The sequence below is a fragment of the Rhineura floridana genome, chromosome 9 (genome assembly GCF_030035675.1).
Source record: "Rhineura floridana isolate rRhiFlo1 chromosome 9, rRhiFlo1.hap2, whole genome shotgun sequence".
Lineage (NCBI taxonomy): Eukaryota > Metazoa > Chordata > Lepidosauria > Squamata > Rhineuridae > Rhineura > Rhineura floridana.
The window spans coordinates 99,233,276-99,255,540 of NC_084488.1; the positions used below are offsets into that span (position 1 = coordinate 99,233,276).

The 22,265-nt window shown below is 41.3% G+C and overlaps 1 long non-coding RNA gene across 1 annotated transcript in view; it reads right to left on the reverse strand.

Annotated features, from left to right (window-relative positions):
• LOC133364355 (uncharacterized) overlaps nucleotides 1-22,265 on the reverse strand; it is a 127,461-nt gene that overhangs the window by 103,204 nt on the left and 1,992 nt on the right. Inside the window, exon 2 of the long non-coding RNA XR_009757919.1 lies at nucleotides 6,137-6,233. This is a non-coding gene — a long non-coding RNA (uncharacterized LOC133364355). The remainder of the gene's footprint in view (nucleotides 1-6,136; nucleotides 6,234-22,265) is intronic.

The following is a 22,265-nucleotide window of genomic DNA, read 5'->3' on the forward strand; positions in this document are numbered from 1 at the left end:
TGGCTTCAAAGCCCCCTCACTTTTTCCAATGGCGGTGTGCTCATGCATGCCACGCCGCTCAGGGGGTGGGGCAGGGTGGCTATTTAAGCCCTGATCCGCCCTCCCTCGACTTCTTTCTGGCCTTGCGCAACACCCATCCTCCCTCCCTCCCTTAAGGCAGTACAAGTTTAACTGGTCACCTCAGGGCAAGGTAAGGATTTTTAGCTCGCCAGCCTTCGTTTGCTGACAAGTTTTTTGCTTACCCTGTACTGTTCTTCTAATTCGGCTGATTGGCTCTTCCTCATTCTGCTATTCTGGCTTAATTAGATTTGGCTGATTTGTTGCCTGGCCAGGGAGTTTAATCTTGTAAATAGGTTAATTTGGTCACGTTTGATGGATATGTGCGGAAAGTTCACAGGGTAGGGTTTGGTGAGTACCCTTAGGCACCCTTTAAGGTGATAGGTGGGATCTGAGGCCTGCCTTCTGGATTGTGCAGCCTGTTGGCAGGATAAGGCTCACCTTTGGGGCTAACCTGTAACACCCACTCAGAGTTGTGCAGCCCTGAGTGGGGGTGGAGCAGGAACGCCTCCCTAACCACCCTGCGGGCATGGGGCCCGAAGAAGGGGATTGGACTTGGACCACCCCCTTTTCCATGGCAGGGTGTCCTCGCTGATTGGGTAAGAGTTAGATCCCACACTTTTCTCTGCATATCATTTATTATATAATCAAGCACTTAATTGGCTTTATTTGAACAAACATGGCCCTTGATTTACCCACACTTCATCTTGTCTTGATTGATTGATTGATTGAGTTTATTTATATGCCACCTTTCCACAGCAAGCTGTGCCCAAAGTGGCTTACAACAAAGGGAAGTCAGTTTACAAAACATAATAAATTCAAGCAGGACAAAAACCAACAATGTCCAAACATAAAATAAATTCTGTATTACAAAAGAAATAATCTAGATTGAAATACATTAAGTACAAAGCGAATAAGTACATTTTTAGCTCAACTGGGATAAAATAAAGCTAAATAAATTAAATTAAATTGTCTTGCCTCTTCATTTTCTGGCTATGGGCTGCAATGCACGTTTGTCTATTTCATTGTGCATTCATGTAGCAACATAAGATAGCAGCATTCTTGACACATGTGTATATATGCATTGCATATACTTTGTATATCTTCTGGTGAGGAGACAAACCAGTTGGATTACCTCTCCTGCAATTCAGCATCCAGCTTAACTTCTGAGACTGATTATTCCTTGTCAAACAAATATCAACCTTGGTATATCTCAACCTCCCGACCCTAGAATTGCCTGTACTTATCTTCATTTCTAAAATAATGATAGAGTAGAAAATGGAGAAAGGAAGATATTATGCGAGCCAGTATATTTCACCAATATTTCCAGCCCAATCATGGTGGCCCATAGGAATGGGTTATCTACGCCCACTAGTACCGTTACAAGTGCTTGGCTAACCCCACTTTGGTTCATGTGGAGTTGAAGGGGTGGCAAGGCCCTGGAGCATTCTGGACTATAATTCCCACCCCACACCCTGTGTTTTATGACTTGTGCATTCCTGTAGTACTGTGAAATGAGGACAGAAGGAAGGCCATTCTGTGGGCAACTAAAATAACCAAAAGAAAGTGAAATAAATGTTATCTTCTTCCTTGGCAGGCTTCCCTCAAGCTCAGCAGAACAATCCCATCCCAGCATTAGAAAGTAGTTTTTCTGAGTGTCAGCCAGACACACACACACACACACACAACATGAGATCACCTCATACCCAGACCCCTCCTTTTCACATTGATTTGTAAGAGGGAAAGTGTACATAAGAGTGGGACTGGAGACCAAGGGGGTGGCGATGGCAATCTTAGCTCCAACATGTGTAACTACACTCTCAAGGAAGGTGCAAGACTGCAGGCCACAGAATGGGAAGGAAGTCTGTGTCTTGGTGCAAACCTTGAGACAAAGAGATTCCTTCCTGCTTTTTGGTCAGAGCTCCATCACACCAGCTGTATTCCATTGCCCCCTCCTGGGCCTAGGATACGTAATCTATGATACCTGTCATTCCTTATAGCAATAGGGATCTTTTATTTATTTAGTTTATAGTTATGAATGGGTTAGGGTATTAATGATTAATGCTGCCATGCACCTAGTAGTTTTGTAATGCTATTCTCTTTTCTTTCAATAAATGAAAGCTTTGCTTTAGCCTGGTTTGGACCTGCATTTTTGGGGGGTTATATATGCACTTTTTAGGCACATTTCAGGGCAAAGCGCTTGTTTTATCCCTAGCAAAAGATTCCCTTCCTCTCAGTGAGGTGTGTTTAATGGGACACATGGGTGGTAGATTCACACACACTCAGGTCCCATAGACATGTGTTGTAACAGAACTGAAGCCATGAGCATAAGAAATGGTACTTTCCTTTCATATCATATCTCAGGGATGGGGAAGCTGTGACACTCCAACTCCTGTTAGCCACAGAGAACCTGGTCAGTGGTCAGGGATGATGGAAGTTGCAGTCCAGCATCATATGAAGGGCCACAAGTTCACCAACCCTGCCATGTGTAAACAAAAATTATTATTATTATTTATTAAATTTATATTCTGCCCTCCTCCAAGAAGGAGCCCGGGGCTGCAAACAAAACCCTTAAAAACATATTTAAAACATATAAAAACAAAATGTCTTTTAAAACATCTTTAGAGCATCTTTAAAAATAAATCCTTAAAACATCTTTTAAAAAAACAACACTAAAAACAATTCTAGCACAGGTGCAGACTGGGATAAGGGCTCTACTTAAAAGGCTTGTTGAAAGCGGAAGGTGTTCAGTAGGCACCGAAAAGATAACAGTGATCCCGCCTGTCTAATATTTAAGGGAAGGGAATTCCAAAGGGTAGGTGCCACAACATTAAAGGTCCATTTCCTAGGGCTGGCCTCAGGCATGCCAGGGCTCTTGTACATAAGCTTGCCCCAACCCCGGCATGAGCGCATACACGCGCACGCACATGCGCACACACACACACAGCCACACGTGCCCCCACCTAACGGTCTCCTGTCTTTTGCGGCTATGTGGGCTGCACGCGCATCACTACCATTAACCAAGATGGCGGCCAAGGTTTCCCTAAGGGGCTGAAGTCTCTGCTGCCATCTTGGTTGATGGCACTCATGGGTGCTACATGCATGCATCTCTGCCATCAACCAAGATGGTGGCAGGGGCATCAGCACCTTAGGGAAACCCCGGCCCGCATCTTGGTTAATGGCAGCTGCAAAAGAAGTCAGCAGAGAAAGGTAGGTGGAGCGAGGGAATGGCAGGTGGCTCAGAAGCTCCACGGATCATGGAAGGGGAGTGGAGGGGCCCCTCAGGGGCCCTTGTAGCCCTGGGGGCCCTCAGCCAGGGCCCCACCTAGCCACCCTGGGGAGCCGGCCCTGCCATTTCCCATGTTGTGCAGAATGGACCTCCAAATGGGATGGTAACTGCAAGAGGCACTCACCTGCAGAGTACAGTGATCAACTGTGTATAGGTAAGTTGATCTTTCAGTTATCCTGATCCCAAACTGTATAGGGCTTATACTCCAAAACTAGCACCTTGAACGTAGCCTGGTAGCTAATGGGCAAAAACCTTAAACCTCCCCAAACTCATATTTTTTGAGGGATGGAAAAAGGTGGTGGTGGAAAAAGTGTTGTAGTACTCTGGAGTTTTTTAATGTCTAGGTGAGGTAAATACTGTTTTTCGGGTAAAATAATCATATATTGATAAATGTGTCATGAGTGCTAGCACAAAATGGTTCCTATGGGCAGCAACAAAAGAGGTGCCAGTATTCATTACCAGTTTAAGGACAAAACAAGCTCTCTCTCTCTGTATGTAAAATGATGCTTTATGTAAGTTATGTGTCTTACTGTAAAAATACAATGATAAAAATGCTAACAACATTCTGTAAAATTATCTAATTATGCTGCAGCAATATAGTATTGCATGGAGTTGACTCTTTTCTACAGATTATATGAATAGTATTCATATCTGTTTGTATAATTTTGCATATAATCAGTTAGGCTTTTTTTTATAACAATGCATGACCAGCTGAGACATAAGCAGGTGCTTGAGGCAAGAAGTTGGCCAATGCAGCAAAATTTGATCACATTGGAAGTGCTGAATTCTGTGCATAAATTGATTTAAAGGAGTCCCATCTATCCCTACTTCTAATGCAAGGGGGTGGGGATGTCATTTGAACTCTGTATGTACTCAGGTTCTCTACCACACCATAAATCCCAAATACCTTCCAACTCTTAATACAAAATCTTATATAGGGATGAGTCAGTTTCATTTCCTCTCAGTCTTTCAGTTCTCCACATTTCTCCACCAGTTTGTGCAGTTTTCAAAAGTCCTCATGAAATTTCATCAGCTTTTTAATGCCTTGTAGAGCTTTTTCTCCTAATATACGCATTTTTGCAAAGCAATTTCCCCCTAATATAATGCATTTTTATATGTTGTTTTCAATAATATATGTGTTTATATGCACAGCTTGCCCCAGTATATGCACTTTTTTACACATTGCTTAGTTGGAGTACTGCATTGCAAAATTCAGAGGAGTGTGAATTTCAAAGGATGGCTTTGTTTCAGAATGTGTGAATTCAGCAGGTTTGCCTTGAAATGCCAACTGAATTTCATTTGTTCTCCATCCCTAAAGTTATGTGCCATTTTTTCACCACAGCATTCAGTCTGAAGACATGTTTCTGGAGCTCTTCATATCCTGCATTTGATTTTACTCTTTTAAATGTTTTTGAAGTCATCTGCAGCTTAGCTTGGCCATAACTTCACCCACAATAAGTTAAAAGGAACTTGACCCAATAGTGTGATATGGTACAACATGCATGCCAGTTCCCAAAAATAATATGTATATGGCATTAAAGAAATGTTTGGATGAAGAAAGACAATAATTGTTTCCCGTCATGCTAGACCACTTTCAGATGACTGTCATTTTTTTTATATTAGCACCCTCTACTAACACAATAACATCTGTGCTCTCCTGCCTATGACTTTAATACACAGAGACATTTTAATTGCTCTACATTCCTGAGTAATCATTTTATGATGGGTTTATTGCCACCTCTCCCTTATCAGGGCATGGCACTGTTACAGGCCCTGGTGATAAATTACCCTTTAGAGAGAGAAAAGACAGTACCACTTTAACAAGTGCAATAAAACCCTTTTTAGACCAGGAGAGTTCATTTCATTTCCCATTCATCATATACCCTCTGTGATTTTACACAGATTTTACACTGTTGATTAGCTCATTAGTGGGGTTAATTGGATACATTAACTGGCAGAATTACAGCTTGACAATGAACCAGAGGCTGCAGGATTATAAATGACAGACGAACGACAGACATACATGGCCAGCCTGAAGGAAGTTCTTTTCTTTTATTAGCTTTGATTAGCTTTTAATTCTTTCCCTGCTTATTTTTATAACTGTCTCTGCATGAATATTTACCATGGCATTGAATGGTGAAGAGAAAACAATATGATTCAACACGTTATTTTCCATAAGTGGCTGTCTTACTGTTGATGGAAAATGACTAATTCCATGCATGTGTATGCAAAACGTACATGCAGCAGATATGCAATTAAGAGGTTAGAAACTAGCCATAGCTATAAGATTTGGAGTTAAACAAAGAACCACCGCCTACCTGAGGAACAAGACAGTATTTATTTTCCCTTTGGAAATATAAGACATGTGCATGTTTGCATTTCTGGCATATTTAGGTTGCATTAACTTGGACTGCGGCTTGAGATAATTGAAAAGATATTCACAGTTTAAACTCTTGGATGGTAACTTTCAAGCTGAAGGCTACATTCTTTTGCAGTCTTTTGTATAAGTTCTTCTTAGAATTTCAAGTATCCAATGTAGTAGTTTCAAGTTTCTGGTCCTTATGGTTGGAAGGGTAAATTTGAAAATGTAATGGGGGAATTTACATTTTAGAATGGAATAGATTGCTCAGATTTGCACTTTCAGCAAATGTCTGATAAAACAGTTCCCCCCCTCCAGAATGCTATAAATAATGTAGGGTACTAGTGTGGGTAGTCCAAGAAGTGGGTGGAGAGAGAATGTTTGTCAAGAGATAACAAGGGACAGAACTCTCATAATCTTACATGACTTACTTTCTGACTGCTTTCATTTCTTCATCTCCATCTGGAAGTGAATATGTTCCTTTTCTTCCACCATTGTAATTTTTTCTCTCTCCTGCGAATTCACCTTCTGTTGGGTAGTAAATATACACACATTCAGTGTAGGGATGGGATCCATTGGCTGGTGCTGGTTTAAAAGCATTCTGTCGTCTTAATTGTCCGGTTTCAATTTAAGTTCATTCTTTGTTCACTATCAGCTGCTTTAAATGATTGTTTCCCCCCCAAAAAATATTGATATTAATATCGATAATTTTAAAGGAAATATTGATATTTTTAAAGGAAATATTGGTAAAAATATTGTTCTTAATATCACTATTTTAGAGGCACACTTTCTTTTTAAAAAAATCCATTTTCAAAAATAGCTGCGAAAAATTGCTACATAAAAAACTGGTCCACAGCAACCAAGAAAAATCAAATTAATGGAAAATCTGGTACCAAATATGAATTGGTCTAGCAAATCCCTAATCCAGGGTCCATTGACGTTGCTTTGCAACCATCTCCCTTTACATATTGGCAATGCCTATGGTCTGATTTTACAACTAGCTCTTTCGGATAGAGACCTTCTAACTATTTGTAAGTCATTAATTTTTCAGCAGTGTTGGTTTGAGGAACTGAAATAACTAGAAGCAATTTGAAAACTGAGCTGGAAATGCCCAGTCTGTAAATGCCCTGCCTGTATCAGCATAAAAAAAGAAAGAAAAAGAATAGCTTAGCTGCCAGTTGAGTTCTGGCAGCCCATTTAAAATCTAAATAGCCATTTTACTCTCAGAGAGAGTCATTTTTGGTGAGAAAATGGACACAGACACACACAGACACAGACACACACCAAATCCTAAATAAAGACGATTCTACACTTTCCAGGTAAGCAATTTATTAAACAAATTAGATTTGTTTGAAACATAAAATGGCTGTTTGGCTTTGAGAGCCCCAGTAGTGAACAGCAAATCAACAGTCAAAAATGGACACCTCCCCTTCTTAATGGGCAGGATGTGCTTTTAAAATGCCAAGGGAATTGTTTCCAAAAAACATTTATGTTCATTATTTCTCTGTATAAAAGTGAGAACACTACCCTCTTAGTTTTCCTTGTCGATAATTTCATTCTCTTTTGGTCTCAGAGGTTTATCCCTTTGGGAGTGGGATTATTGTCTCATAATCCAGTGAGCAGCTATGGTTATCCCTTAATTACTAGTAATGGTGTGAAACTGAAGAGTAATACTGTGTGGCATGTACTATCAATACCATTATACACTGCATTTTTTGACAAGGAGATTGATTCAGATTTAATTTTTCTGCTCAGCTAGAGCTAAACAGCTCACTCTGAGATGTATATTATTTTACAAATATCAGGAACCTAATGGTCTTAATCCGACAAACTGCTGCACTAAGGCAGCAGGCAAATAGGATTGTATATCAGCGTCCCTGATGGTTATATCAGGGATGTGATTCCAGATCAGGTCCAAGTTGTTACCTGGGCAACAGCTTTCTTGGCCTTGCCTCTTAGGCTCCTTGGACAGTTAGAAGGCAGTGATGCTATCCCTAGAATCAGTGCAATCATATGTTCCACTTTACAGAGGACACACCTCTATTTCAAGGGGTGTCTGGACCATGTTCAATTTCAAAATAAGGGAGAGCAGGAGGGGCAGGGCTAGAAGTTGCCTGTCAACAGTTAGCAGCCAGATGGCAGGCTGACACAGGTCACCTGGTCATGATTACAGCAATCATTTCTATACTTTCTTCTTTTATGGGGGGAGGGTGATATGTAGATGGCCACCCTACTTGGAATTCAGTCAGTGGAGCACTGGAACAGATCCAAAGGGGAAGGTCACTACAAAGGCTCAGTCAGTTTCAGATAGTGCCCCCCTCCCCATTTCATTGGCCTATTTGCTGGTGGTGATAGCAAGATGGCATTTCAATGATTTTGAAGGGCAGAGGTGAAAGCCAGTTATACTTAACGACCAGCGATGCTCCTCCCAATGGACCACCAGATGTCTCCTGAGAATTGTCCTATGTAAGGACATAGCATTTTTTGGAGATGCCTTCCATGTGAAAATGGTGAGTGCCAGCTGCTAGAAAGAAGATCACCACTATGAAAGAAGCAGCAGTGGCAAAAAAAGAAAAAAAGAAAAGATGAATTGGTAAGGAGATTTCGGGGCACCTTTTGCACCTCTTGACCACACCACCCTTAATTTGAAGGATTTTCTACAGATAATGTTCAGATCAAGATTAATTTCAAGCAATGGTCTAAACCAGCCTTTCCCAACTAGTGGGCCACCAGATGATGTTGGACCACAACTCCCATCAGCCTCAGCCAGCATTGCCAATGGTCAGGAAAGATGGGAATTGTGGTCCAACAACATCTGGTGGCCCACTAGTTGGGAAAGGCTGGTCTAAGCCAACCATTCAGAGTGGGGCTGGACTGAAGGAAAAGCATGACAACAGTTAACACAAGTAGGAGGGGAGCAGACAGGCTAGGAGACAACAGAAAAACAGGCACTAATAACTAAAGCAGTGATGGGGAAACATATAAGCAGTGCTAGAATCTAGCTGTTGCCTTTATATCTGCATTATAGGCAAGCTTAGTCAGGAAAACCATTGGACCATCTGTGGTGATGGAACCATGATGGAACCTAGAAGAACAATGATGTGCTTTCTTTCTACACAATGAAGACTCTACTGGGGAGGGGAACCTGTGGCCTTTCAGATGTTGTTGAACTCCAGCTCTCATAATCCCTGATTATTGACCATATTGGCTGGGACTGATGGCAATTGGAGTCCAGCAACATCAGGAGAGCCAAAGATTCCCTTCCCTGCTTTAGTGACTCACCACAAACACCAGCAGGTTTCTGATATAAATCCTGGTCAAACCCAATGAGAGGTGTTTTTTAAAACACAGAGAGAGAGAGAGAGTGAGAGAGAGAGAGTGAAAGAGAGTGAGAGTCTCTGTAATTATTACAACCACAGGTAAAAAAAAAGGTAAAGGTGTCCCCGCACTTATAGTGCGAGTCCTTTCCGACTCTTAGGGTGACGTCTTGTGACGTTTACTAGGCAGACCATATATATGGGGTGGGATTGCCAGTTCCTTCTCCGGCCTTTCTTTACCCCCCAGCATATGCCAGGTACTCAGTTAGGTAGGCCACTATTATTACCTCTCATCTCAGAAATGGGGCTGAGGCAAGATTAGCTTGCCTAAGGCCATCTAGGAAATGTATGACAGATGTAAGATTTGAACCAGGAATTACCCACCTAACATACACATCGTTACAGTTCTCAAAGGTGTGCAAAATGACAGTTTGTGGTGCCCTCTACAGATGGCATTAGCATTCACATGAAAAGTTGGCAAACTACAGGAAAAATCACGTCAGCCATGTGTAGAAAGGATCATGAGAATCAGCCTTCATTCATGGCAATTTCTGTGTGACTCTTGCCAAGTTCTATCAAGTGACCGCCTGAATGTGTGAAACGTCAGTAGCAGATTTGCTGTTGCAGATTGTTCTGGCCCATAACATTGGCTTGCTGTCTAGAGGAAACCAGGGACAAGATAAGGTTTACTCATGTTGTCAAACACAGAAATGATTTGAAATCACCCTAGCCTTATACCATATACCATATAGTTTGGTGCGTTTCCATCCCTTTCACAATGTAGTCTTCTGCTCCTAGAGGTATGACCAACATTAATTGGGGGTGGGAGTGGAAAGAAAAAACAGAAAGTGCCTGCCTTTTCTACATGAGATCTTTCACCCAAAATAGCCAGTCTTTCTTTCTTACTCACTCCTGCAGCTATACTGTGATTCATAATGTGTAATGTGATTTTGGCAGCTTCCCCTCTCTCAGAATTGATGTTTCTTTCCATAGCTGTTAGCGAACATGTTATTCAAATTCAAAACATTATAATATTTCTCTCCCCACACACTTTCCCTATGCGTGCACACACAGATACCTCTCCAAATCAAATCTTATTAACATCCTCATTCAAACTCTTATCTCTTCAAAGTGCCCTTGGGTGTGTACCCAGATGCCTACAAGCTTTAAGAGAGAATATAATCCAAGGCAATGCATTTTTAAACAAAGACAGTTTATAGTCAAATAGCCTCAGTCCTGATTAAGATCCCCAGGGGACCCAATACTCACTTCCTTCCCCTATGCAAATATGCATTTATTCACTGCTTTCTGTTCTTTCACACCAGTTGCTGATCTGTACTCTCATCACACGATCACTAGTTTACCTAGGAGACTTTGACAAGGGTCAACTATTATCATCCATTGCCATGTATGCTATTCTTATCCACTGAGGGATGCTTTGCATATTATTAAGAAGCAGGGCCTCCCCTAGGATGCACACCTTTACGTGGTAAGGGGGTTTGAGAGTGTCAAAGAAGCTGACAGCAATGCTGTCAGGAATCCAGACCAAGAGGCTAGACTCCTACCAAGGTGGAATGGTCAAAGCTGAGACACCAGACTAAGGTGCATCCAGACTCAGAGGAAGGCAATGGTAAACCACCTCTGAACACTTCGTACCATGAAAACCCTATGAACAGAGTATCCAAAATGCAACACGAGATAGTGCTGGAAGACCCCAGGTTCAATGGCTCTCAGCGAGCTACTAGGGAAGAACAACAGACAAGTACGAGTAGTGCTGTGACTAATGACGCCACTGGGTCAAAGCCAAATGGAAGCCCAGAGGCTGATGCGCACAGATGCGAAAGGAGAGTCTGGAGCTGTACACTCCTACGTACACAATAGGAACATGGAATGTGAGAAGCATGAACCAGGGAAAGTTAGAAATTGTCAAGCAAGAAATGGAACGTATCAACATTACAATACTTGGTGTGAGTGAATTAAAATGGACAGGAATGGGACATTTTCAATCAGGCAACTACAGAATATTTTATGCAGGAAATGAGAAATCAAGAAGAAACAGGGTTGTTTTAATAGTGAGAAGTGATGTAGCTAAAGCAATTAAGAGCTACAACGCAAGGTGTGAGTGAGTGATATCAATGAGATTTAATGGGAAACCAATTAACATAACCATCATCCAAATCTACGCTCCAACGGCAAATGCAGAAGAAGAAGAATTGGAGAGATTTTACGCAGAAATACAGGAGGAAGTTATCACACACCAAAACAAGATGTTCTGATAATCATGGGGGACTGGAATGCAAAAGTAGGGAACAGAGAAGAACTAGGAATAGTGGGGAAATGGGGCTTAGGAGACAGAAATGAAGCAGGAGAAAGACTTATTGAATTCTGTGCAGCCAGTAATTTGTTTCTTGTGAACACTTTTTTTGAGCAACCGAAAAGACATCTGTACACGTGAACGTCACCAGATGGTCAATATAGGAATCAAATTGATTATATAATTGGTAACAGAAGATGGAGAAGTTCCATACTTTCTGCAAAAACAAGACCAGGAGCAGACTGCGGTACAGATCATGAACTGGTCATATAAAAATCAGAGCAAAGCTAAAGAACAACAACAAAGCAATCATAATGCCAAAATACAATGTAAATAACATCCCAGAAGAATATAAAGATCAAATAAGGAACAGATTTGAGGCTCTAAACTTAGTTGACAGAGAACCAGAAGAACTATGGAGTGAAGCAAGATCAGTGAAGAATGCAAAAAGACAATACCTCTAGTTAAAAAGAGAAAAAGACCTCAATGGATGACTGAAGAAACTCTTAAAATGGTTAAAAAGAGAAGGAAAGCAAAAGCAAAAGGAGATAGAAACACAGTCAGAACCCTAAATGCAAAAATACAGCAATAAGTCTGTAGGGACAAAGAGAACTATTACAATAGTTATTGTGTAGAAATAGAAGAGGACAACAAAAAGGGAAGAACAAGAACCTTATTCCAAAAGATTAGAGAAATGAAAGGGAAATTTAAACCAAGTGTAGAGATGTTGAATATTCAAGAGGGGAACACACTGACTGACCGAGATGAAATAAAAGGAAGATGGAAGTAATACACTGAAGAACTCTATAAAAGAGATGCAAGGATGACAGATTCATTCACGGTGGAACCTTATGATGAAGAACCAGAAATTTTAGAATGTGAGGTGAAAGCTGCTCTTAAAATACTTGGAAGAAACAAATCACCAGGAACAGATGGCATACCAATAGAGTTGCTACAAGCTACTGAGACTGAATCTGTACAAATTTTGACAAAAATCTGTCAAGAAATAGGGAAAACTAAACAATGGCCCGCAGACTGGTAGTGTTCAATATACAACCCAATTCCAAAGAAAGGGGATCCCAGGGAATGCAGTAATGATCAAACTATTGCCTTAATATCCCATGCAAGTAAAGTAATGCTTGAGATTCTACAGCAAAGGCTCTTACTGTATATGGAGTGAGAATGCCAGGTGTGCAAGCTGGATTTATAAAGGGAAGAGGTATCAGAAATCATATCGCAAACGTGTTGGATAATGGAACGGACCAAAGAAATTCAGAAGAAAATCACCCTGTGCTTTATGGATTACAACAAAGCCTTTGAATGGAATGCTTTAAAAGAAATGAGGGTGCCACAGCATCTGATTGTCCTGATGCGCAACCTATACTCAGGCAAGAGGCTACTGTAAGGATATAATAGGGAGAAACCAATTGGTTTTCCATTGGAAAGGGTGTGAGACAGGGGTGTATTTTATCACCCTATTTGCTTAATCTATATGCAGAACATATCACATGGAATGCAGGATGGGGCCAAGATGAAGAAGGTGTGAAAATTGGAGGGAGAAATATCAATAATTTAAGATATGTAGACGATACCATACTACTAGCAGAAACCAGTAATGATTTGAAACAAATGCTGATGAACATTAAAGAGGAAAGCACAAAAGCAGGACTACAGCTGAACGTCAAGAAGACTAAAGTAATGACAACAGAGGATTTATGTAACTTTAAAGCTGACAATGAGCACATTGAACTTGTCAGGGATTATCAATACCTTGGCACAGTCATGAACCAAAATAGAGACAGTAGTCAAGAAACTAGAAGAAGGCTAGGACTGGGGAGGGCACTTATGACAGACCTAGAAAAGTTCCTCAGATGCAAAGATGTATCACTGAACACTAAAGTTAGGATCATTCAGACCATGGCATTCCTGATCTCTATGTATGTGAAAGTCGGACAGTGAAAAAAGCGGGTAAGAGAAAAATCAACTCATTTGAAAATGTGGTGTTGGAGGAGAGCTTTGCGGATACGATGGATCACAAAAGAGACAAATAATTGGGTGTTAGAACAAATTAAACCAGAACTGTCACTAGAAGCTAAAATGATGAAACTGAGGTTATCATACTTTGGACACATCATGAGAAGACACGATTCACTAGAAAAGACAATAATGCTGGGAAAAACAGAAGGGAGTAGAAAAAGAGGAAGGCCAAACAAGAGATGGATTAATTCCATAAAGGAAGCCACAGACCTGAACTTTCAAGATCTGAACAGGGTGGCTCATGACAGATGCTATTGGAGTTCGCTGATTCATAGGGTCACCATAAGTCATAATCGACTTGAAGGCACACAACAACAACAAAGAAGCAGAGAGAGAAGATGTGGAAATAACCCATTCAACCCCTTTCCCTGCAACTGTATGAAAAAGACAAATTTGTCAATTTTGGTTTCTTTTTTTTCCAATTTGCAGTTTGATTCATCATATTTCTACTTTTTTTTAGATTTATTTTATTATTATTATTATTTAAGGTATATCAAAACAACAATATCAGTGGGGGTACAAAAACAGGAAATTAAAAATATCTTGACTGCATATTGAGAGTCCACAAAGCTACAGAGCCCACAAAAGTATGTGTGTGTGTGTGTGTATATATATATATATATAATTTTTTTCTGCACCTAGATACAAAGAAAAAAGATATAGCACAAATAAAAAAAATATTCACCTTCACAAAATCCATAGATTGTCGAAAACCTTGGGAACTGTTATATTGGTATCTGCCTCATTAGTGTAGGAAATAAAACTCCACAATTCTGCGATAAATGTGTTCTTTTGTTTTTTGCCTTTTGCAATCTTTATCGTTTGTTCAATTTTTTCTATTAATGCTAACTGTGAATTTTTTTCCTACCAGACGAGGATGGAGGTGCTCTTTAAATCCTTCCAAAATCAAGCAATAAGAGACTGGGCTGCCACTAACATAAAACTAATTAACTGCTTATCCTTTAGGGGCAAATTTTCATTTCTGTATCAGTTTGCTTTAAAAAAAATCCTCATGAAAATGTATCAGCATTTTAGCAAGCATTTCTCCCAAGATGTACATTTTTTTCAAGGAAATTCCCCTGATACTTTTGTGTATTATTTTTACCAGTTCCCAGAGCAGTGTACAAACAGATAAAAATAAGATCAAATACAAGCAATACAAATTCTAAAAACAATTAAAACCATTTCTATAATCTCTAACAACAACAAAAGCAGTCCTACATATGTTCCATTGAAGATTTGACTGAGTCACACCTCAATCAAAAACATCTTCAGTGGGTGGCTAAACATCATGAGGCTGGGCACCTGCCTTATTTCAGCTGATAATTGATTCCAGGAGGCTGCAGCTGCAACACTAAAAGTGCACTTTCTAGTACACAGTAAACACAATTCTGGGGCATGTGGTACTCTCAGCAGTGTTCCATCTGAGGAGCACAGGTGCCAGGCGGCGATACATAATAATAATAATAATAATAATAATAATAAACTTTATTTCTACCCCGCCCTTTTTCCAATAGGACTCAGAGCAGCTTACAACTAAAAACAACACCATTAAAAAATACAGAAATATACAATTAAAATAGAATTAAACTATGAGAAAAATTAAAAACCATAAAACATATGTTAAAAACAGCGGACAATTTAAAATAATAAAATCATATACTGTAGACACCAATCCTATGACATTTAATCTTGGTCGTTCTCTATCCCAAATGCCCGTTGAAATAAAACAGTCTTTACTTGTCGCCGGAAAGACGGCAAGGAGGGTAATCGCACCTCACTCGGAAGGGAGTTCCATAGCCTAGGGGCGGCCACCGAAAAGGCCCTATCTCGTGTCCACGTCATATGTACTTGTGAAGGTGTGGGGAGCACAAGAAGGGCCTCACCTGAAGATCTCAAATCCCAGACAGGTTCATGTAGGGAGATACGATCTGTCAAATAGCCTGGACCTGAGCCGTATAGGGCTTTGTAGGTCAAAACCAGCACTTTGAATTGTGACCGGAAACAAATTGGCAGCCAGTGGAGCTGTTGTAACAGGGGAGTTGTATGGTCCCTGTAACCAGCCCCAGTTAGCACTCTGGCTGCAGCTCTTTGTACCAATTTAAGTTTCCGAACAGTCTTCAAAGGCAGCCCCACGTAGAGCGCATTACAGTAGTCTAAGCGGGATGTAACCAAGGCATGCATCACCCTAGTCAGATCAGGCAGCTCCAGGAACAGGCGCAGCTGGCGCACCAGTTTTAATTGGGCAAAGGCGCTCCTGGATACAGCAGTAATCTGGGCCTCCAAATTCAAAGCTGAGTCCAAGAGTACACCCAAACTGCGAACCTGAGACTTCAGGGGGAGTGCAACCCCATCCAGCACTGGTTGAATCCCTATTCCCTGATCTGCCCTCTGACTGACCAGGAGTACCTCTGTTTTATCAGGATTTAATCTCAACTTGTTTGCCCTCATCCAGTCCATCACTGATGCCAGACACTGATTTAGGACCTGCACGGCTTCCTTGGCTTCAGGTGGAAAAGAGAAATAGAGTTGAGTGTAATCAAGATATTGATGGCACCGAACCCCAAAACCCTGGACAACCTCTCCCAGTGGTTTCATGTAGATGTTAAATAACATGGGGGACAAAACTGAACCCTGAGTGACCCCATAGGTCAATGGCTAGGGGGTCGAGCAGGAGTCCCCCAGTACCACCTTCTGGGTTCGGTCCTCCAAGAAGGACTGGAGCCACTGTAACGCAGTGCCCCCAAGTCCCATCTCAGCGAGGCGGCCCAGAAGGATACCATGATCGATGGTATCGAAAGCCGCTGAGAGGTCCAGTAGAACCAACAGAGACACACTCCCCCTTAGGTAACTTGGTTCCACGTTATATACATCTTATGCACATTTTCTCCTAATATATGGCATTTGGTGTATTTTAGGGGGATGTGTGAATTGGGTAGATTCTTACTAAAATAAACATAGTTTATCTTGGTATATGCATTTTTGTACACACACTGGCTAGAGAATTGCATTGCAAATTCACAAAAGTGTGAATTTTGAAGGATGTCTGTGTGGCAGTTTGCACAGTTTCAGAAAGTGCAAATTAGGTAGGTTGGCATTTAAATGCAAATTGAATTGGATTTCTCCCCCATCCCTATTCACATCCTTTGCAGAGTCCCCAAACAGAAAGTGTTATGTGCCTCCTAAAGACCCCCCAAAAGCAATTAAAATAGATATTATTTGTATTTATTTTAGAAATTAACTCTTATTAACCTGTTTGGGCCTTATCATTGGCTGCAGAGGCTCTTACAGGCCCACTATTAAGGTCAATCAGACTCTCAGCCATGAGAGAAGTGACCCTTTCAGTGGTGGGCCTGTCTTTGTGGAGCTCCCTCCATTTGGGAGGTATATATGGTCCCCTCTTCAGCTGATTGCAAACAGCTAAACATATGTTTTTGTTCCAGTTTGCTTTTCATTAATGATGAATACTGCATTCAGCACCAGCGCATATATAGCCCTAAATGACTTGGGACTAGGGTTGCCAGGTTCAGGGCCTGAGACTGATCCTGTATCTTTAGGAGAACAGAAAGTCTGCCAGGTGCAGGTGTTCTTGCAACCCTGTAATGGGAAAAACCACAAGGTGGAATTCCCCCTCCCCCCTGCACAGCTTTTAAAGATACAGAAGACCTCTTGGAGGCTGGGCCCGGCGACCAAAAGGTCTTCTGTATCTTTAAAAGTTGTGCAGGGGGAAAGGAGAATTCCACCTTGTGGTTTTTCCCATTAGAGTGTTGCAAGAACACCTGCACTTGGCTGACTTTCTCTTCTCCTAAAGATACAGGATCAGTGTCATGGCCCTGTCAGAGGACTCATCAGACGAGGATGACTCAGGAGTAACAGCAGCAGACCCAAAAGCAGCAGACCCAGAAGGAGAAATGGAGGAAACTCCTGAGAACCCAGCTCCTTCTCCCCCTCAGCTGCAGAGCACCCCAGACACAGCTGAAGCCCTTCAGCCAGACGCAGCCAGTGAACAGGATACTCCCCCCTCACTTGCAGAACGTAGACAACAGAAGGTCAGGCAGAAGATGGGCAGGCCTGTCCACTTAAGGCCAAAACGCTGATGGCTCACACCTGCTGACAAACCTGCTCCTTAAAAGTCAAACCTTGGCTTCAGCTTGTTGCTGACTACGACGTCAGGCGTGACCACTGTGTGTCTTCCTATCCCCTGAACCTTGACTTGGACTGATCTCTCGGCAAACTAGACCTGGACCTTCACTGACATCTCTTCTGGATTTCTGGCTTGACACGTAAGCTTTGAACGGCCTCTGCCCTTATCTTGCTTCCTCCTTGCTAGCCTGGCAGATTTATAGCCAAGCTGCCGGCTGAGGACTTACGGCCTGGCAATTACCAAGGAATCTCCAGCCCTGCCTGCACCCCCACTGACACTGCTATCTCAGTGAAGAGCTGACAATCAGTCTCAGGCCCTGAACCTGGCAACCCTACTTGGGACCCAAATACCTAAAAGAGCGTCTTCTCCAATATCAACCATCTTGGACCCTGTGATTGTTAGGTGAGGTCTTTGTTGGTGGTGCTGCCACTGGGGCTGCCCAGTTGGCATTGACCCCATGATAGTGCCTTTTAAGTGGTGGCTCCCTGTTTGTGGAATGTCCTCCTCATCAGGTGCATCTGTCTCCATCACTGTTGATTTTTAGGAGGAATTTCAAAACAATCCTGTTTACCCAGCATTTGAAGGCTGAAGCAGACTGTTCTGGCAACAGTGTAGATCACTGCTTTTAGAATGTTTTTATCCAATTTTAGGATGTTTTTAACTGATTTTAAAATGCTTTTTGTTAAATTGTTTTGTTGATGTGTTTGCTGCTCTGGGCTCCTTCAGGAGGAAGGGTGGGGTATAAATTCAATAAATCATAATAATTTTAAACTGGCCACAGCTTATTATTTTCTATTATGTTTTTATGGATTTGAAATTATTTATGCTGCTGCTGTTTTACTGTTAATATTTAATGTTTGTGTTTTATATTTTAACAATAATTGATTTGCTTCTGAGAGCTACCTTAAAAATACTTTTCTGCTCTGAAAGGCAGAATAAAAGTGTCTAAGTAAATATCTAAATAAATACTTAACTTAACCAAGCATAAAGATATTGAAGCCAAGACAATTTTTATGGAGTGTCAGGCTGAATGAGATTTTTTTCCATATGTTTAAGGAAGACACTTCTGGTGAAATCTCTGCCGCGTTTCTGTATGAATGAACAGACAAATCTTATTTTTCTACTTTCTCAACAGGACAGTTGAAAAGATGGGGCAGGTTTTCGGCTATAAAGCCAGGAATTTAAGGTAATGGGGTGGCTGGGAGGAGTAAGATCAGCTCTGCATACAAAACCTAAGAATCTTGTGTGTGTGTGTGTGTGTGTGTGTGTGTGTGTATATGTATATGTATATGTATATGTATATATATATATATATATGTAAGATGATTTTGAAAAGAAAGGAGTCCAGCAGCATTTCCAAAACCATAGCTCACTTTACCAAGCTCATATTTCATGAAAGTTACTTATGTATAGATTTCAGTTTTGCATCAAAGGGGATGAATTGCAACAGAGGTTGGTAAAGGGTGTCATAAACAAAAGCAGAAACTGTTTGGCTATTTTGCCATTTTTTTAACGTAGAGACCCCATGCGATGGAGCATCAATGTGCAAAATAAATAAATACATAAATAAATAATACAGCTTATTAAAATCATGTGCTCACAGGGGCTTCTTGCTTACATTGTATGTAATGTAACTGTGATGTACAATATGGCAATTGCGCTGTTATCCCAGTCTATATGTTATGTACAGATAACACATACCTTTGGGGTATAGTCACAAATGGTATCCAAAGAGGTGAGTGATTCAGACACTATAAAATAACCTGCTTAGAGAAGTATGGGCTGAACTTGAATCTGAGAACCAGTGGAGGCTAATCCATTAAGGAAAATGGGGCACTGCCCCACTAATCTCAGTCTGTCCTCAGTCAGTGCTCACCTGTCTGCCTTCCTATTTACAACAATTCCAAAGGGTGGACCTGATTGTGAGCTGCCTCCTTCTTAGTCTCAGTATTATACTTGTAGAATTCAGCATGGAAAAAGATGGGGACAAAACAAGAATTAGGCCCCATCTGCACTATACATTTAAAGCAGTGTCATACCACTTTAAACAGCCATGCTTTCCCCTAAAATATCCCAGGAATTGTAGTTTGTGAAGGGTGCTGAGAGTTGTTAGAGCTGAAATCTCTATTCCCCTCACAGAGTAGTTTAACAATCAATTCCTCTTCCCAGGGAACTCTGAGAATTGTAGCTCTGTGAGGGGAACAGAAAGTCTCCTAACAACTCTCAGCACCCTGCACAAACAACAGTTTCCAGGATTCATTGAGGGAATCACTGATACCACCTTAAATGTATAGTGCAGATGGCTCTGCCTGTCATTGGCTCTGGCTGTACCTACCATACGCCTCCCAGCCTTCCACCCGACCAGTCCCAACGGGCACCAGCTGCCACTGCTAGACACTTATGGTGAAGGGTGGGTAAGAAATGTAATAAAAATTAATAATTTTCTGGATAGTGTTGAACAGCTCCCTGAGTCTCCTCCCAAGCTGTATTTAGATCAGGACAAGAGCAGCTTGCCTCCAGAAGTCTCAGATGTTCCTTTGAAAGTATCTTTGACATGACAAAAGGGCTCCTGCTCCCTTGAAGGACTCCAGTCTTTCTCTTTTCCTGTTCTTTCAGAGGTGTTGCCAGGTTTTATGAGGAAAGGTCCCTTCGCTGTCTGCTGCTGTCCCCCCACTTCCTTGCTGATCCAGTGCCATCATAACTCCCATCTCTCAAAGGTAGCATCCGATTGGCTCAACCAGCTACTGCTCTCTACCTAGGGGGGAATCACTGAAATTAAAATGGTGGTCAGCTCACCGGCTGATACCCTTCGTAGCATACACTGCCATTGCTTGCTGCAGCCACTGGCTGTCTGGCATCATTTGCACTGCAGAGCCCTAGTCACGTGTCTCACAGTTAGAAGTGGGGGAGAAATTCAATTCAGTTTGCATTTCAAGAAGAACCTCCCTAATCTGCAATTTCCAAAACAACATAGAAGCCAAAATGTAGCCATCCTTCAAATTTGCCCTTCTCCAAATTTGGCAAAGGAGTTCCTCAGCCAAGTCATGTGTACAAAAATGTATATATTAGGGCAAAGTGTGCATATAACGTGCATGTTTTTGTAAAAACAACACATTTTTATTATGTTTCATTGTTTTTAATGTTTTAACAGTTTTCAAATGCTTTAAATATGTTTTTTAATTTGTTTTTAATTGTATTTTATTACAGATGTGTTTGCTGCCCTGGGCTCCTTTGGAAGGGAGGGCAGCTTATCAATTTAATAAAAAATAAAGTATGTTAGGGAGAATTGCTTTGCAAAAATGTATTGTGTATTAGGCGAACTGCATAATATATATATATATATATATATTAGGAGAAATGGGCACTAAGCTGCTGATGAATTTTCATGTGGAAATGAGAACAGAACTTAATAGGGGAAAAACAAGAAAATAATACAAATCAAAACTGACAAATTCACCCATCTCTACCCACCATCCAGTCAGCAGCAGCACTGGGCCCTTCACGCCCGGCGCTCCCACCTTAAAACATGTGATACTTTCGCTTACTCTTCCTTCAGATCTTGCCTCAAAATTCTCCATTTTGTGAAACCTTTGCCTACCTTCCCTATGTAACCTTCCCTATGAGGAAATGTTACAACATTTGTGGCTTTTTAGATTAGAGAAAAGTAAGTAAGTGGGAACATGATAAGAGGTGTATAAGATTGTGCATGGTGTGGAGAAAGTGGATAGAGAGGAATTTGTCTCTCTGTCTCATAATACTAGAGCCCAGGGCTATCCAATGAAGCTGAATGCTGTAGGATTAAAGACAAACAAAAAAATTTCTTCACATATTACCACAGAATGAATTGATGGCCACCAACTCTGGATGGCTTTTAAAAGGGGTTAGACAAGCTCATGGAGGATAAGGTCACAAATGGCTTCTAGCCATGATGGCTCTAATCTACCTCCAGTGTGTTGGAGGTAGTACACCTCTGAATACCAGTCTCTGGGAACCAGAAGTGGGAGAGGGCTGTTGCACTCAGGTCCTGCTTGTTGGTTGTTCCATAGATATATGGTTGGCCACTGAGAGAAAAAGAGGCTGGAGTAGATGGGCCTTTGGTCTGATCTAGCAGGGCTGTTAAGTTCTTATATACCTCTGAATCCTCATCCCTTACTTATAACAAAACCCAGATACATGAAACGTCATTTGCTCAGTTTTATGCCTTGCCACCTTGGTCCCTTCTCTCCTGCACTCCCTTTTTTGCTTTAGAACAACTGTTTTTGTCGATGTAAATTTATGCACACTTAATTAGTTAATCCACTGCAATCCCTGTCCTACCCAGTATTTCCCAGTGAGTTAATTAGGACTTTTTTTAAAAAAGCCTTCTTCCACTCTGCAGCTTCATTCACAGGGAGAAAGCATTTTTACATTTGTGTGTGTGTGGAGGGAAGTCTGCAATTCTTGTAGTAATTTGATGTATCATGACAAAATGGCTCCATTCACCCCCTTCATTGTCTGAGGGAAAAGAAAGTGATGCACTAGCTACCTGTTCACCCACCTGGTTAGCCACAGGCTTTCAAATAGTATCTGCAAGCTATGTACAATGTTGTGATGCTATACATAGAGTGTTGTTAGACAAAGCTGGCCAGGTGAGTAACTTACTTGTTAGCTAGCAGTCTCCCTCTCTCATATGCCCTTGGCCAAAGAGCTGTCAGTGAGCTTCCTGGATGAGTGAAGATTTGACATGCTACGTCAAGACTTTTAAAAGG